The sequence below is a fragment of the Schistocerca serialis genome, chromosome 2, assembly GCF_023864345.2.
Source record: "Schistocerca serialis cubense isolate TAMUIC-IGC-003099 chromosome 2, iqSchSeri2.2, whole genome shotgun sequence".
NCBI lineage: Eukaryota > Metazoa > Arthropoda > Insecta > Orthoptera > Acrididae > Schistocerca > Schistocerca serialis.
Genome location: NC_064639.1, coordinates 80,599,603 through 80,618,433, shown reverse-complemented (window position 1 = coordinate 80,618,433; position 18,831 = coordinate 80,599,603).

Genomic DNA, 18,831 nt, shown 5'->3' with positions numbered 1-18,831 from the left:
TATGACTTGAACCCCTCCTGTGAGTCCAGTTTTAGATTCCGATGTTCCACTTCCGGTTTACAGTATACCTTGGAGCTTCTTATTGACGATGAAACACAGAAATTGCATCCGAATTTAATACAAAAGGCACGATGCATACTTAAGTACAAGAGGACTGACACTCTAACTTTCTATGATTTGAACCTCTCCTGAGAGTCCAGTTTTAGATTAAGATGCTTCACTTTAAGTTTACTGTATACCTTGAACCTTCTTAATGACGATGAATCACAGAAATTGTATCCGATTTTAATACAAAAGGCACAATGCCGACTTAAGTAGAAGAGGACTGACACTCTACATTTCTGTGATTTGAACCTCTCCTGTGAGTCCAGTTTAGATTCAGATGCTTCACATCAGGTTTACTGTATACCTTGGACCTTCTTATTGACGATGAAACACAGAAATTGCATCCGAATTTAATACAAAATGCACAATGCCGACTTAAGTACAAGAGGACTGACACTCTAACTTTCTTTGATTTAAAACTCTCCTGTGAGTCCAGTTTTAGATTCCGATGCTTCACTTCAGGTTTACTGTATACCTTGAACCTTCTTAATGACGATGAAACACAGAAATTGCATCCGAATTTAATACAAAAAGCACAATGCCGACTTAAGTAGAAGAGTACTGACACTCTAATTTTCCATGATTTGAACCTTTCCTGTGAGTCCACTTTTAGATTCTGATGATTCACTCCAGGTTTACTGTACACCTTTGACCTTCTTATTGATGATGAAACACAGATATGGCATCCGAATTTAATACAAAAGGCACAATGCCGACTTAAGTACAATATGTCTCACACTCTAACTTTCTATGATTTGAACCTCTCCTGTAATTTGAGTTTTAGATTCCGATGCTTCACTTCAGGTTTACTGTATACCTAGGACCTTCTTATTCATGACCAAACACAGAAATTGCATCCGAATTTAATACAAAAGGCACAATGCCGACTTAAGAACAAGAGGACTGACACTCTAACTTTCTATGTTTTGAACCTGTCCCGTTAGTCCAGTTTTAAATTCCGATGCTTCACTTCAGGTTAACTGTATCCCTTGGACCTTCTTATTGGCGATGAAACACAGAAATTGCATCCGAATTTAATTCAAATGGCACAATGCCGACTTAAGTACAAGAGGACTGACACACTAACCTTCTATAATTTGAACCTCTCCTGTGAGTCCAGTTTTAGATTCCGATGCTTCACTTCAGGTTTACAGTATACCTAAGACGTTCTTATTGACGATGAAACACTGAAATTGCATCCGAATGTAATACAAAAGGCACAATGCCGACTTAAGTACAAGAGGACTGACACTCTAACGTTGTATGATTTGAACCTCTCCTGTGAGTCCAGTTTTAGATTCCGATGCTTCACTTCAGGTTAACAGTTTACCTTGGACCTTCTTCTTGACGATGAAACACAGAAATTGCATCCGAATTTAATACAAAAGGCACAATGACGACATAAGTACAAGAGGACTGACACTCTAACCTTCTATTATTTGAACCTATCCTGTGAGTCCAGTTTTAGATTCCGATGCTTCACTTCAGGTTTACTGTATACCTTGGACCTTCTTATTGACGATGAAACACAGAAAGTGCATCCGAATTTAATACAAAAGGCACAATGCCGACTTAAGTACAAGCGGACTTACACTACAACTTTCTATGATTTGAACCTCTCCTGTGAGTCGAGTTTTAGATTCCGTTGCTTCACTTCAGGTTAACTGTATCCCTTGGACCTTCTTATTGACGATGAAACACAGTAATTGCATCCGAATTTAATACAAAAGGCACAATGCCGACTTAAGTACAAGAGGACAGAACCTCTAACTTTCTTTGATTTAAGCCTGTCCTGTGAGTCCAGTTTTAGATTCCGATGCTTCACTTCAGGTTTACTTTATACCTTGGACCTTCTTATTGACGTTGAAACACAGAAATAGCATCCGAATTTATTACTAAAGGCACAATGCCGACTTAAGTAGAAGAGGACCGACACTCTTACTTTCTATGACTTGAACCTTTCCTGTGAGTCCAGTTTTAGATTCCGGTGATTCACTTCAGGTTTACTGTATACCTTGGACCTTCTTATTGACGATGAAACACAGACATTGCATCCGAATTTTATACAAAAGGCACAATGCCGACTTAAGTACAAGAGGGCTGACACTCTAAGTTTCTATGACTTGAACCTCTCCTGTGAGTCCAGTTTTAGATTACGATGTTCCACTTCCGGTTTACTGTATACCTTGGAGCATCTTATTGACGATGAAACACAGAAATTGCATCCGGATGTAATACAAAAGGCACGATGCAAACTTAAGTACAAGAGGACTGACACTCTAATTTTCTATGAGTTGAACCTCTGCTGAGAGTCCAGTTTTAGATTCCGATGCTTCACTTCAGGTTTACTGTATACCTTGGACCATCTTATTGACGATGAAACACAGATTATTGTATCCGAATTTTATACAAAAGGCACAATGCCGACTTAAGTAGAAGAGGACTGACACTCTAAATTTCTATGATTTAGACCTCTCCTGTGAGTCCAGTTTTAAATTCCGATGCTTCATTTCAGGTTTACTATATCCCTTGGACCTTCTTATTGACGATGAAGCACAGAAATTGTATCCGAATTTAATACAAAAGGCACAATGCCGACTCAAGTAGAAGAGGACTGACACTCTAAATTTCAATGATTTTAACCTCTCCTGTGAGTCCAGTTTTAGATTCTGATGCTTCATTTCGGGTTTACTGTATCCCTTGGACCTTCTTATTGACGATGAAACACAGAAATTGCATCCGAATTTAATACAAAAGGTACATTGCCAACTTAAGTACAAGATGGCTGACACTCTAAGTTTCTATGAATTGAACCCCTCCTGTGAGTCCAGTTTTTCGATTCTGATGTTCCACTTCCGGTTTACTGTATAAATTGGTGCTTCTTATTGACGATGAAACACAGAAATTGCATCCGAATTTAATACAAAAGGCACGATGCATACTTAAGTAAAAGAGGACTGACATTCTAACTTTCTATGATTTGAACCTCTCCTGAGAGTCCAGTTTTAGATTCCGATGCTTCACTTTAGGTTTACTGTATACCTTGGACCTTCTTATTGACGATGAAACACAGAAATTGTATCCGAATTCAATACAAAAGGCACAATGCCGACTTAAGTAGAAGAGGACTGACACTCTACATTTCTATGATTTCATCCTCTCCTGTGAGTCCAGTTTTAGATTCGGGTGCTTCATTTTAGGTTTAATTTATCCCTTGGACCTTCTTATTGACGATGAAACACAGAAATTGTATCCGATTTTAATACAAAAGGCACAACGCCGACTCAAGTAGAAGAGGACTGACACTCTAACTTTCTATGATTTGAACCTCTCCTGTGAATCCAATTTTAGATTCGGATGCTTCATATCAGGTTTACTGTATACCTTGGACCTTCTTATTGACGATGAAACACAGAAATTGCATCCGAATTTAATACAAAAAGCACAATGCAGACTTAAGTACAAGAGGACTGACATTCTAACTTTCTATGATTTGAACCTCTCCTGTGAGTCCAGTTTTAGATTCGGATGCTTCACATCAGGTTTACTGTATACCTTGGACCCTCTTATTGACGATGAAACACAGAAATTGCATCTGAATTTAATACAAAAGGCACAATGCCGACTTAAGTACAAGAGGACAGACACTCTAATTTTCTATGAGTTAAACCTCTCCTGTGAGTCCAGTTTTAGATTCCGATGCTTCACTTCAGGTTTACTGTATACCTTGGACCTCCTTATTGACGATGAATCACAGAAATTGCATTCGAATTTTATACAAAAGGCAAAATGCCGACTTAAGTACAAGAGGTCTGACACTCTAAGTTTCTATGACTTGAACCCATCCTGTGAGTCCAGTTTTAGATTCCGATGTTCCACTTCCGGTTTACAGTATACCTTGGAGCTTCTTATTGACGATGAAACACAGAAATTGCATCCGAATTTAATACAAAAGGCACGATGCATACTTAAGTACAAGAGGACTGACACTCTAACTTTCTATGATTTGAACCTCTCCTGAGAGTCCAGTTTTAGATTAAGATGCTTCACTTTAAGTTTACTGTATACCTTGAACCTTCTTAATGACGATGAATCACAGAAATTGTATCCGATTTTAATACAAAAGGCACAATGCCGACTTAAGTAGAAGAGGACTGACACTCTACATTTCTGTGATTTGAACCTCTCCTGTGAGTCCAGATTAGATTCAGATGCTTCACATCAGGTTTACTGTATACCTTGGACCTTCTTATTGACGATGAAACACAGAAATTGCATCCGAATTTAATACAAAAGGCACAATGCCGACTTAAGTACAAGAGGACTGACACTCTAACTTTCTTTGATTTAAAACTCTCCTGTGAGTCCAGTTTTAGATTCCGATGCTTCACTTCAGGTTTACTGTATACCTTGGACCGACTTATTGACGATGAAACACAGAAATTGCATCCGAATTTAATACAAAAAGCACAATGCCGACTTAAGTAGAAGAGTACTGACACTCTAATTTTCCATGATTTGAACCTTTCCTGTGAGTCCACTTTTAGATTCTGATGATTCACTCCAGGTTTACTGTATACCTTTGACCTTCTTATTGATGATGAAACACAGATATGGCATCCGAATTTAATACAAAAGGCACAATGCCGACTTAAGTACAATATGTCTCACACTCTAACTTTCTATGATTTGAACCTCTCCTGTAATTTGAGTTTTAGATTCCGATGCTTCACTTCAGGTTTACTGTATACCTAGGACCTTCTTATTCATGACCAAACACAGAAATTGCATCCGAATTTAATACAAAAGGCACAATGCCGACTTAAGAACAAGAGGACTGACACTCTAACTTTCTATGTTTTGAACCTGTCCCGTTAGTCCAGTTTTAAATTCCGATGCTTCACTTCAGGTTAACTGTATCCCTTGGACCTTCTTATTGGCGATGAAACACAGAAATTGCATCAGAATTTAATTCAAATGGCACAATGCCGACTTAAGTACAAGAGGACTGACACACTAACCTTCTATAATTTGAACCTCTCCTGTGAGTCCAGTTTTAGATTCCGATGCTTCACTTCAGGTTTACAGTATACCTAAGACGTTCTTATTGACGATGAAACACTGAAATTGCATCCGAATTTAATACAAAAGGCACAATGCCGACTTAAGTACAAGAGGACTGACACTCTAACGTTGTATGATTTGAACCTCTCCTGTGAGTCCAGTTTTAGATTCCGATGCTTCACTTCAGGTTAACAGTTTACCTTGGACCTTCTTCTTGACGATGAAACACAGAAATTGCATCCGAATTTAATACAAAAGGCACAATGACGACATAAGTACAAGAGGACTGACACTCTAACCTTCTATTATTTGAACCTATCCTGTGAGTCCAGTTTTAGATTCCGATGCTTCACTTCAGGTTTACTGTATACCTTGGACCTTCTTATTGACGATGAAACACAGAAAGTGCATCCGAATTTAATACAAAAGGCACAATGCCGACTTAAGTACAAGCGGACTTACACTACAACTTTCTATGATTTGAACCTCTCCTGTGAGTCGAGTTTTAGATTCCGTTGCTTCACTTCAGGTTAACTGTATCCCTTGGACCTTCTTATTGACGGAGAAACACAGTAATTGCATCCGAATTTAATACAAAAGGCACAATGCCGACTTAAGTACAAGAGGACAGAACCTCTAACTTTCTTTGATTTAAGCCTGTCCTGTGAGTCCAGTTTTAGATTCCGATGCTTCACTTCAGGTTTACTTTATACCTTGGACCTTCTTATTGACGTTGAAACACAGAAATAGCATCCGAATTTATTACTAAAGGCACAATGCCGACTTAAGTAGAAGAGGACCGACACTCTTACTTTCTATGACTTGAACCTTTCCTGTGAGTCCAGTTTTAGATTCCGGTGATTCACTTCAGGTTTACTGTATACCTTGGACCTTCTTATTGACGATGAAACACAGACATTGCATCCGAATTTTATACAAAAGGCACAATGCCGACTTAAGTACAAGAGGGCTGACACTCTAAGTTTCTATGACTGGAACCTCTCCTGTGACTCCAGTTTTAGATTACGATGTTCCACTTCCGGTTTACTGTATACCTTGGAGCTTCTTATTGACGATGAAACACAGAAATTGCATCCGAATGTAATACAAAAGGCACGATGCAAACTTAAGTACAAGAGGACTGACACTCTAATTTTCTATGATTTGAACCTCTGCTGAGAGTCCAGTTTTAGATTCCGATGCTTCACTTCAGGTTTACTGTATACCTTGGACCATCTTATTGACGATGAAACACAGATTATTGTGTCCGAATTTTATACAAAAGGCACAATGCCGACTTAAGTAGAAGAGGACTGACACTCTAAATTTCTATGATTTAAACCTCTCCTGTGAGTCCAGTTTTAAATTCCGATGCTTCATTTCAGGTTTACTGTATCCCTTGGACCTTCTTATTGACGATGAAGCACAGAAATTGTATCCGAATTTAATACAAAAGGCACAATGCCGACTCAAGTAGAAGAGGACTGACACTCTAAATTTAGATGATTTTAACCTCTCCTGTGAGTCCAGTTTTAGATTCTGATGCTTCATTTCGGGTTTACTGTATCCCTTGGACCTTCTTATTGACGATGAAACACAGAAATTGCATTCGAATTTAATACAAAAGGTACATTGCCGACTTAAGTACAAGATGGCTGACACTCTAAGTTTCTATGAATTGAACCCCTCCTGTGAGTCCAGTTTTTCGATTCTGATGTTCCAATTCCGGTTTACTGTATAAATTGGTGCTTCTTATTGACGATGAAACACAGAAATTGCATCCGAATTTAATACAAAAGGCACGATGCATACTTAAGTAAAAGAGGACTGACATTCTAACTTTCTATGATTTGAACCTCTCCTGAGAGTCCAGTTTTAGATTCCGATGCTTCACTTTAGGTTTACTGTATACCTTGGACCTTCTTATTGACGATGAAACACAGAAATTGTATCCGAATTCAATACAAAAGGCACAATGCCGACTTAAGTAGAAGAGGCTGACACTCTACATTTCTATGATTTCATCCTCTCCTGTGAGTCCAGTTTTAGATTCGGATGCTTCATTTTAGGTTTAATGTATCCCTTGGACCTTCTTATTGACGATGAAACACAGAAATTGTATCCGATTTTAATACAAAAGGCACAATGCCGACTCAAGTAGAAGAGGACTGACACTCTAACTTTCTATGATTTGAACCTCTCCTGTGAATCCAATTTTAGATTCGGATGCTGCATATCAGGTTTACTGTATACCTTGGACCTTCTTATTGACGATGAAACACAGAAATTGCATCCGAATTTAATACAAAAAGCACAATGCAGACTTAAGTACAAGAGGACTGACATTCTAACTTTCTATGATTTGAACCTCTCCTGTGAGTCCAGTTTCAGATTCCGATGCTTCACTTCAGGTTTACAGTATACCTTGGACCTTCTTATTGACGATGAATCACAGAAATTGCATCCGAATTTATTACAAAAGACACAATGCCGACTTAAGTACAAGAGGACAGACACTCTAACTTCTTTTGATATAAACCTGTCCTGTGAGTCCAGTTTTAGATTCCGTAGCTTCACTTCAGGTTTACTGTTTACCTTGGACCTTGTTATTGACGATGAAACACAGAAATTGCATCTGAATTTAATACAAAAGGCACAACGCCGACATAAGTTCAAGAGGACAGACACTCTAATTTTCTTTGATTTAAACCTCTCCTGTGAGTCCAGTTTTAGATTCCGATGCTTCACTTCAGGTTTACTGTATACCTTGGACCTGCTTATTGACGATGAATCACAGAAATTGCATCCGAATTTAATACAAAAGGTACAATGCCGACTTAAGTAGAAGAGGACTGACACTCTACATTTCTGTGATTTGAACCTCTCCTGTGAGTCCAGTTTAGATTCAGATGCCTCACATCAGGTTTACTGTATACCTTGAACCTTCTTATTGACGATGAAACACAGAAATTGCATCCGAATTTAATACAAAAGGCACAATGCCGACTTAAGTACAAGAGGACAGACACTCTAACTTTCTTTGATTTAAAACTCTCCTGTGAGTCCAGTTTTAGATTCCGATGCTTCACTTCAGGTTTACTGTATACCTTGGACCGACTTATTGACGATGAAACACAGAAATTGCATCCGAATTTAATACAAAACGCAAAAAGCCGACTTAAGTAGAAGAGTACTGACACTCTAATTTTCCATGATTTGAACCTTTCCTGTGAGTCCACTTTTAGATTCTGATGATTCACTCCAGGTTTACTGTATACCTTTGACCTTCTTATTGATGATGAAACACAGATATGGCATCCGAATGTAATACAAAAGGCACAATGCCGACTTAAGTACAATATGTCTCACACTCTAACTGTCTATGATTTGAACCTCTATTGTGAGTCCGGTTTTAGATTCCCATGCTTCACTTCAGGGTTACTGTATACCTTGGACCTTCTTATTGACGTTGAAACACAGAAATAGCATCCGAATTTATTACTAAAGGCACAATGCCGACTTAAGTAGAAGGGGACTGACACTCTAACTTTCTATGATTTGAACCTTTCCAGTGAGTCTAGTTTTAGATTCCGATAATTCACTTCAGGTTTACTGTATACCTTGGACCTTCTTATTAACGATGAAACACAGAAATTGCATTCGAATTTTATACAAAAGGCACAATGCCGACTTAAGTACAAGAGCGCTGACACTCTAAGTTTCTACGACTTGAACCTCTCCGGTGAGTCCAGTTTTAGATTCCGATGATTCACTTCAGGTTTAATATATACCTCGGAGCTTCGTATTGACGATGAAACACAGAAATTGAATCCGAATTTTATACAAAAGGCACAATGCCGACTTAAGTAGAAGAGGACTGACACTCTAACTTTCTATGATTTGAACCTTTCCTGTGAGTCCAGTTTTAGATTCCGATAATTCACTTCAGGTTTACTGTATACCTTGGACCTTCTTATTAACGATGAAACACAGAAATAGCATCCGAATTTATTACTAAAGGCACAATGCCGACTTAAGTAGAAGGGGACTGACACTCTAACTTTCTATGATTTGAACCTTTCCTGTGAGTCCAGTTTTAGATTCCGATAATTCACTTCAGGTTTACTGTATACCTTGGACCTTCTTATTAACGATGAAACACAGAAATTGCATTCGAATTTTATACAAAAGGCAAAATGCCGACTTAAGTACAAGAGGTCTGACACTCTAAGTTTCTATGACTTGAACCCCTCCTGTGAGTCCAGTTTTAGATTCCGATGTTCCACTTCCGGTTTACAGTACACCTTGGAGCTTCTTATTGACGATGAAACACAGAAATTGCATCCGAATTTAATACAAAAGGCACGATGCATACTTAAGTACAAGAGGACTGACACTCTAACTTTCTATGATTTGAACCTCTCCTGAGAGTCCAGTTTTAGATTAAGATGCTTCACTTTAGGTTTACTGTATACCTTGAACCTTCTTAATGACGATGAATCACAGAAATTGTATCCGAATTTAATACAAAAGGCACAATGCCGACTTAAGTTGAAGAGGACTGACACTCTACATTTCTGTGATTTGAACCTCTCCTGTGAGTCCAGTTTAGATTCAGATGCCTCACATCAGGTTTACTGTATACCTTGGACCTTCTTATTGACGATGAAACACAGAAATTGCATCCGAATTTAATACAAAAGGCACAATGCCGACTTAAGTACAAGAGGACAGACACTCTAACTTTCTTTGATTTAAAACTCTCCTGTGAGTCCAGTTTTAGATTCCGATGCTTCACTTCAGGTTTACTGTATACCTTGGACCTGCTTATTGACGATGAATCACAGATATTGCATTCGAATTTTATACAAAAGGCACAATGCCGACTTAAGTACAAGAGGGCTGACACTCTAAGTGTCTATGACTTGAAACCCTCCTGTGAGTCCAGTTTTAGATTCCCATGCTTCACTTCAGGTTTACTGTATACCTTGGACCGTTTTATTGACGATGAAACACACAAATTGCATCCGAATTTAATAGAAATGGCACAATGCCGACTTAAGTACAAGAGGACTGACACCCTAAATTTCTATGATTTGAACCTCTCCTGTGAGTCCAGTTATAGATTCCGATGCTTCACTTCGGATTTACTGTATCCCTTGGTCGTTCTTATTGACGATGAAAAACAGAAATTGCATCCGACTTTAATACAAAAGGCACAATGCCGACTTAAGTACAAGAGGAGTGACACTCTAACTCTCTATGATTTGAACCTCTCCTGTGAGTCCACTTTGAGATTCTGATGCTTTACTTCAGGTTTACTGTATCCCTTGGTCCTTCTTATTGACGAAGAAACACAGAAATTGCATCCGAATTTAATACAAAAGGCACATTGCCGACTTAAGTAAATGAGGACTGACACTCTAACTGTCTTTGATTTAAACTTCTCCTGTGAATCCAGTTCTAGATTCCGATGCTTCACTTCAGGTGTACTGTATCCCTTGGACCTTCTTATTGCCGATGAAACACAGAAATTGCATCCGAATTTATTACAAAATGCACAATGCCGACATAAGTACACGCGGACTGACACTATAATTTCCTATGATTTGAACCTCTCCTGTGAGTCGAGTTTTTAATTCCGATGCTTCACTTCAGGTTAACTTTATCCCTTGGACCTTCTTATTGACGATGAAACACAGAAATTGCATACGAATTTAATATAAAAGGCACAATGCCGACTTATGTACAAGAGGACATACACCCTAATTTTCTTTGAGTTAAACCTCTCCTGTGAGTCCAGTTTTAGATTCCGATGCTTAACTTCAGGTTTACTGTATACCTTGGACCCTCGTATTGACGATGAACACAGAAATTGCATCTGAATTTAATACAAAAGGCACAATGCCGACTTATGTACAAGAGGACATACACCCTAATTTTCTTTGAGTTAAACCTCTCCTGTGAGTCCAGTTTTAGATTCCGATGCTTAACTTCAGGTTTACTGTATACCTTGGACCCTCTTATTGACGATGAACACAGAAATTGCATCTGAATTTAATACAAAAGGCACAATGCCGACTTATGTACAAGAGGACATACACCCTAATTTTCTTTGAGTTAAACTTCTCCTGTGACTCCAGTTTTAGATTCCGATGCTTCACTTCAGGTGTACTGTATCCCTTGGACCTTCTTATTGCCGATGAAACACAGAAATAGCATCCGAATTTAATACAAAAGGTACAATGCCGACTTAAGTAGAAGAGGACTGACACTCTACATTTCTGTGATTTGAACCTCTCCTGTGAGTCCAGTTTAGATTCAGATGCCTACCATCAGGTTTACTGTATACCTTGGACCTTCTTATTGACGATGAGACACAGAAATTGCATCCGAATTTAATACAAAAGGCACAATGCCGACTTAAGTACAAGAGGACAGACACTCTAACTTTCTTTGATTCAAAACTCTCCTGTGAGTCCAGTTTAGATTCCGATGCTTCACTTCAGGTTTACTGTATACCTTGGACCGACTTATTGACGATGAAACACAGAAATTGCATCCGAATTTAATACAAAACGCAAAAAGCCGACTTAAGTAGAAGAGTACTGACACTCTAATTTTCCATGATTTGAACCTTTCCTGTGAGTCCACTATTAGATTCTGATGATTCACTCCAGGTTTACTGTATACCTTTGACCTTCTTAATGATGATGAAACACAGATATGGCATCCGAATTTAATACAAAAGGCACAATGCCGACTTAAGTACAATATGTCTCACACTCTAACTTTCTATGATTTGAACCTCTTTTGTGAGTCCGGTTTTAGATTCCCATGCTTCACTTCAGGGTTACTGTATACCTTGGACCTTCTTATTGACGTTGAAACACAGAAATAGCATCCGAATTTATTACTAAAGGCACAATGCCGACTTAAGTAGAAGGGGACTGACACTCTAACTTTCTATGATTTGAACCTTTCCTGTGAGTCCAGTTTTAGATTCCGATAATTCACTTCAGGTTTACTGTATACCTTGGACCCTCTTATTTACGATGAAACACAGAAATTGCATTCGAATTTTATACAAAAGGCACAATGCCGACTTAAGTACAAGAGCGCTGACACTCTAAGTTTCTACGACTTGAACCTCTCCGGTGAGTCCAGTTTTAGATTCCGATGATTCACTTCAGGTTTAATATATACCTCGGACCTTCTTATTGACGATGAAACACAGAAATTGAATCCGAATTTTATACAAAAGGCACAATGCCGACTTAAGTAGAAGAGGACTGACACTCTAACTTTCTATGATTTGAACCTTTCCTGTGAGTCCAGTTTTAGATTCCGATAATTCACTTCAGGTTTACTGTATACCTTGGACCTTCTTATTAACGATGAAACACAGAAATAGAATCCGAATTTATTACTAAAGGCACAATGCCGACTTAAGTAGAAGGGGACTGACACTCTAACTTTCTATGATTTGAACCTTTCCTGTGAGTCCAGTTTTAGATTCCGATAATTCACTTCAGGTTTACTGTATACCTTGGACCTTCTTATTAACGATGAAACACAGAAATTGCATTCGAATTTTATACAAAAGGCACAATGCCGACTTAAGTACAAGAGGACTGACACTCTAACTTTCTGTGATTTGCACCTCTCCTGTGATTCCAGTTTTAGAGTCGGATGCTTCCCTTCAGGTTTACTGTATACCTTGGACCTTCTTATTGACGTTAAAACACAGAAATAGCATCCGAATTTATTACTAAAGGCACAATGCCGACTTAAGTAGAAGGGGACTGACACTCTAACTTTCTATGATTTGAACCTTTCCTGTGAGTCCAGTTTTAGATTCCGATAATTCACTTCAGGTTTACTGTATAATTTGGACCTTCTTATTAACGATGAAACACAGAAATTGCATTCGAATTTTATACAAAAGGCACAATGCCGACTTAAGTACAAGAGCGCTGACACTCTAAGTTTCTATGACTTGAACCTCTCCGGTGAGTCCAGTTTTAGATTCCGATGATTCACTTCAGGTTTAATATATACCTCGGACCTTCTTATTGACGATGAAACACAGAAATTGAATCCAAATTTTATACAAAAGGCACAATGCCGACTTAAGTAGAAGAGGACTGACACTCTAAATTTCTATGATTTTAACCTCTCCTGTTAGTCCAGTTTTAGATTCCGATGCTTCATTTCGGGTTTACTGTATCCCTTGGACCTTCTTATTGACGATGAAACACATCAATTGTATCCGAATTTAATACAAAAGGCACAATGCCGACTCAAGTAGAAGAGGACTGACACTCTAAATATCAATGATTTTAACCTCTCCAGTGAGTCCAGTTTTAGATTCGGATGCTTCACATCAGGTTTACTGTATACCTTGGACCCTCTTATTGACGATGAAACACAGAAATTGCATCTGAATTTAATACAAAAGGCACAATGCCGACTTAAGTACAAGAGGACAGACACTCTAATTTTCTTTGAGTTAAACCTCTCCTGTGAGTCCAGTTTTAGATTCCGATGCTTCACTTCAGGTTTACTGTATACCTTGGACCTTCTTATTGACGATGAATCACAGAAATTGCATTCGAATTTTATACAAAAGGCAAAATGCCGAATTAAGTACAAGAGGTCTGACACTCTAAGTTTCTATGACTTGAACCCCTCCTGTGAGTCCAGTTTTAGATTCCGATGTTCCACTTCCGGTTTACAGTATACCTTGGAGCTTCTTATTGACGATGAAACACAGAAATTGCATCCGAATTTAATACAAAAGGCACGATGCATACTTAAGTACAAGAGGACTGACACTTTAACTTTCTATGATTTGAACCTCTCCTGAGAGTCCAGTTTTAGATTAAGATGCTTCACTTTAGTTTTACTGTATACCTTGAACCTTCTTAATGACGATGAATCACAGAAATTGTATCCGATTTTAATACAAAAGGCACAATGCCGACTTAAGTAGAAGAGGACTGACACTCTACATTTCTGTGATTTGAACCTCTCCTGTGAGTCCAGTTTAGATTCAGATGCTTCACATCAGGTTTACTGTATACCTTGGACCTTCTTATTGACGATGAAACATAGAAATTGCATCCGAATTTAATACAAAAGGCACAATGCCGACTTAAGTACAAGAGGACTGAAACTCTAACTTTCTTTGATTTAAAACTCTTCTGTGAGTCCAGTTTTAGATTCCGATGCTTCACTTCAGGTTTACTGTATACCTTGGACCGACTTATTGACGATGAAACACAGAAATTGCATCCGAGTTTAATACAAAAAGCACAATGCCGACTTAAGTAGAAGAGTACTGACACTCTAATTTTCCATGATTTGAACCTTTCCTGTGAGTCCACTTTTAGATTCTGATGATTCACTCCAGGTTAACTGTATACCTTTGACCTTCTTATTGATGATGAAACACAGATATGGCATCCGAATTTAATACAAAAGGCACAATGCCGACTTAAGTACAATATGTCTCACACTCTAACTTTCTATGATTTGAACCTCTCCTGTAATTTGAGTTTTAGATTCCGATGCTTCACTTCAGGTTTACTGTATACCTAGGACCTTCTTATTCATGACCAAACACAGAAATTGCATCCGAATTTAATACAAAAGGCACAATGCCGACTTAAGAACAAGAGGACTGACACTCTAACTTTCTATGTTTTGAACCTGTCCCGTTAGTCCAGTTTTAAATTCCGATGCTTCACTTCAGGTTAACTGTATCCCTTGGACCTTCTTATTGGCGATGAAACACAGAAATTGCATCCGAATTTAATTCAAATGGCACAATGCCGACTTAAGTACAAGAGGACTGACACACTAACCTTCTATAATTTGAACCTCTCCTGTGAGTCCAGTTTTAGATTCCGATGCTTCACTTCAGGTTTACAGTATACCTAAGACGTTCTTATTGACGATGAAACACTGAAATTGCATCCGAATTTAATACAAAAGGCACAATGCCGACTTAAGTACAAGAGGACTGACACTCTAACGTTGTATGATTTGAACCTCTCCTGTGAGTCCAGTTTTAGATTCCGATGCTTCACTTCAGGTTAACAGTTTACCTTGGACCTTTTTCTTGACGATGAAACACAGTAATTGCATCCGAATTTAATACAAAAGGCACAATGCCGACTTAAGTACAAGAGGACAGAACCTCTAACTTTCTTTGATTTAAGCCTGTCCTGTGAGTCCAGTTTTAGATTCCGATGCTTCACTTCAGGTTTACTTTATACCTTGGACCTTCTTATTGACGTTGAAACACAGAAATAGCATCCGAATTTATTACTAAAGGCACAATGCCGACTTAAGTAGAAGAGGACCGACACTCTTACTTTCTATGACTTGAACCTTTCCTGTGAGTCCAGTTTTAGATTCCGGTGATTCACTTCAGGTTTACTGTATACCTTGGACCTTCTTATTGACGATGAAACACAGACATTGCATCCGAATTTTATACAAAAGGCACAATGCCGACTTAAGTACAAGAGGGCTGACACTCTAAGTTTCTATGACTTGAACCTCTCCTGTGAGTCCAGTTTTAGATTCCGATGTTCCACTTCCGGTTTACTGTATACCTTGGAGCTTCTTATTGACGATGAAACACAGAAATTGCATCCGAATGTAATACAAAAGGCACGATGCAAACTTAAGTACAAGAGGACTGACACTCTAATTTTCTATGATTTGAACCTCTGCTGAGAGTCCAGTTTTAGATTCCGATGCTTCACTTCAGGTTTACTGTATACCTTGGACCATCTTATTGACGACGAAACACAGATTATTGTATCCGAATTTTATACAAAAGGCACAATGCCGACTTAAGTAGAAGAGGACTGACACTCTAAATTTCTATGATTTAAACCTCTCCTGTGAGTCCAGTTTTAAATTCCGATGCTTCATTTCAGGTTTACTGTATCCCTTGGACCTTCTTATTGACGATGAAGCACAGAAATTGTATCCGAATTTAATACAAAAGGCACAATGCCGACTCAAGTAGAAGAGGACTGACACTCTAAATTTCAATGATTTTAACCTCTCCTGTGAGTCCAGTTTTAGATTCTGATGCTTCATTTCGGGTTTACTGTATACCTTGGACCTTCTTATTGACGATGAAACACAGAAATTGCATCGGAATTTAATACAAAAAGCACAATGCAGACTTAAGTACAAGAGGACTGACATTCTAACTTTCTATGATTTGAACCTCTCCTGTGAGTCCAGTTTCAGATTCCGATGCTTCACTTCAGGTTTACAGTATACCTTGGACCTTCTTATTGACGATGAATCACAGAAATTGCATCCGAATTTATTACAAAAGACACAATGCCGACTTAAGTACAAGAGGACAGACACTCTAACTTCTTTTGATATAAACCTGTCCTGTGAGTCCAGTTTTAGATTCCGTAGCTTCACTTCAGGTTTACTGTTTACCTTGGACCTTGTTATTGACGATGAAACACAGAAATTGCATCTGAATTTAATACAAAAGGCACAACGCCGACATAAGTTCAAGAGGACAGACACTCTAATTTTCTTTGATTTAAACCTCTCCTGTGAGTCCAGTTTTAGATTCCGATGCTTCACTTCAGGTTTACTGTATACCTTGGACCTTCTTATTGACGATGAATCACAGAAATTGCATTCGAATTTTATACAAAAGGCACAATGCCGACTTAAGTAGAAGAGGGCTGACACTCTACGTTTCTACGACTTGAAACCCTCCTGTGAGTCCAGTTTTAGATTCCGATGTTCCACTTCCGGTTTACTGTATACCTTGGAGCATCTTATTGATGATCAAACACAGAAATTGCATCCGTATTTAATACAAAAGGCACAATGCCGACTTAAGTACAAGAGGACTGACACTCTATAAATTCTATGATTTGAACCTCACCTGTGAGTCCAGTTTTAGATTCCCATGCTTCACTTCAGGTTTACTGTATACCTTGGACCTTTTTATTGACGATGAAACACAGAAATTGCATCCGAATTTAATAGAAAAGGCACAATGCCGACTTAAGTACAAGAGGACTGACACCCTAAATTTCTATGATTTGAACCTCTCCTGTGAGTCCAGTTTTAGATTCCGATGCTTCACTTCAGGTTTACTGTATCCCTTGGACCTTCTTATTGACGATGAATCACAGAAATTGCATCCGAATTTAATACAAAAGGCACAATGCCGACTTAAGTACAAGAGGAGAGACACTCTAACTTTCTTTGATTTAAACCACTCCTGTGAGTCCAGTTTTTGATTCCGATGCTACACTTCAGGTTTACTGTATCCCTTGGACCTTCTTATTGACGATGAGACACAGAAATTGCAGCCGAATTTAATACAAAAGGCACAATGCCGACTTAAGTACAAGAGGACCGACACTCTATCTGTCTTTGGTTTAAACCTCCCCTGCGTGTCCAGTTTTACATGCTGATGCTTCACTTCAGGTTTACTGTATCCGTTGGACCTTCTTATTGACGATGAAACACAGAAATTGCATACGAATTTAATATAAAAGGCAGAATGCTGACTTAAGTACAAGACTGACACTCTAACTTTCCATGATTTGAACCTTTTCTGTGAGTCCAGTTTTAGATTCCGATGCTTCTCTTCAGGTTTACTGTATACCATGGACCTTCTTACTGACGATTAAACACAGAAAATGCATCCAAATTTAATACAAAAGGCACAATGCCGACTTAATTACAAGAGGACTGACACTCTAACTTTCTATGATTTGAACCTCACCTGTGAGTCCAGCTATAGATTCCGATGCTTTACTTCAGCTTTTCTGTATACCTTGGACCTTCTTATTGACGATGAAACACAGAAATTGCATCCGAATTTATTACAAAAGGCACAATGCAGACTTAAGAACAAGAGGACTGACACTCTCACTTTCTATGCTTTGAACCTCTCCTGCGAGTCCAGTTTTAGATTCCGATGCTTCACTTCAGGTTTACTATATCCCTTGACCTTCTTATTGACGATGAAGCACAGAAATTGCATCCGAATTTAATACAAAAAGCACAATGCCGACTTAAGTACAAGAGGACTGACACTCTAACTTTCTTTGTCTTAAAGCTCTCCAGTGAGTCCAGTTTTAGATTCCGAAACTTCACTTCAGGTTTACTGTATCCCTTGGACCTTCTTATTCACGACGAAACACAGGAATTGCATCCGAATTTAATACAAAATGCACAATGCCAAGTGAAGTACAATAGGACTGAGACTCTAACTTTCTATGATTTGAACTTCTCCTGTGAATCCAGTTGTAGATTCCGAAGCTTCACTTCAGGTTTACTGTATCCCTTGGACCATCTTATTGACGATGAAACACAGAAATTGCATCCGAATTTAATACAAAAGTCACAATGCCGACTTAAGTACAAGAGGACTGACACTCTAAATTTCTATGATTGGAACCTCTCCTGTGAGTCCAGTTTTAGATTCCGATGCTTCACTTCAGGTTTACTGTATACCTTGGCCCTTCTTATTGACGATGACACACAGAAATTGCATCCGAATTTAATACAAAAGGCACAATGCCGACTTAAGTACAAGACGACAGACACTCTAACTTTCTTTGATTTAAACCTCTCCTGTGAGTCCAG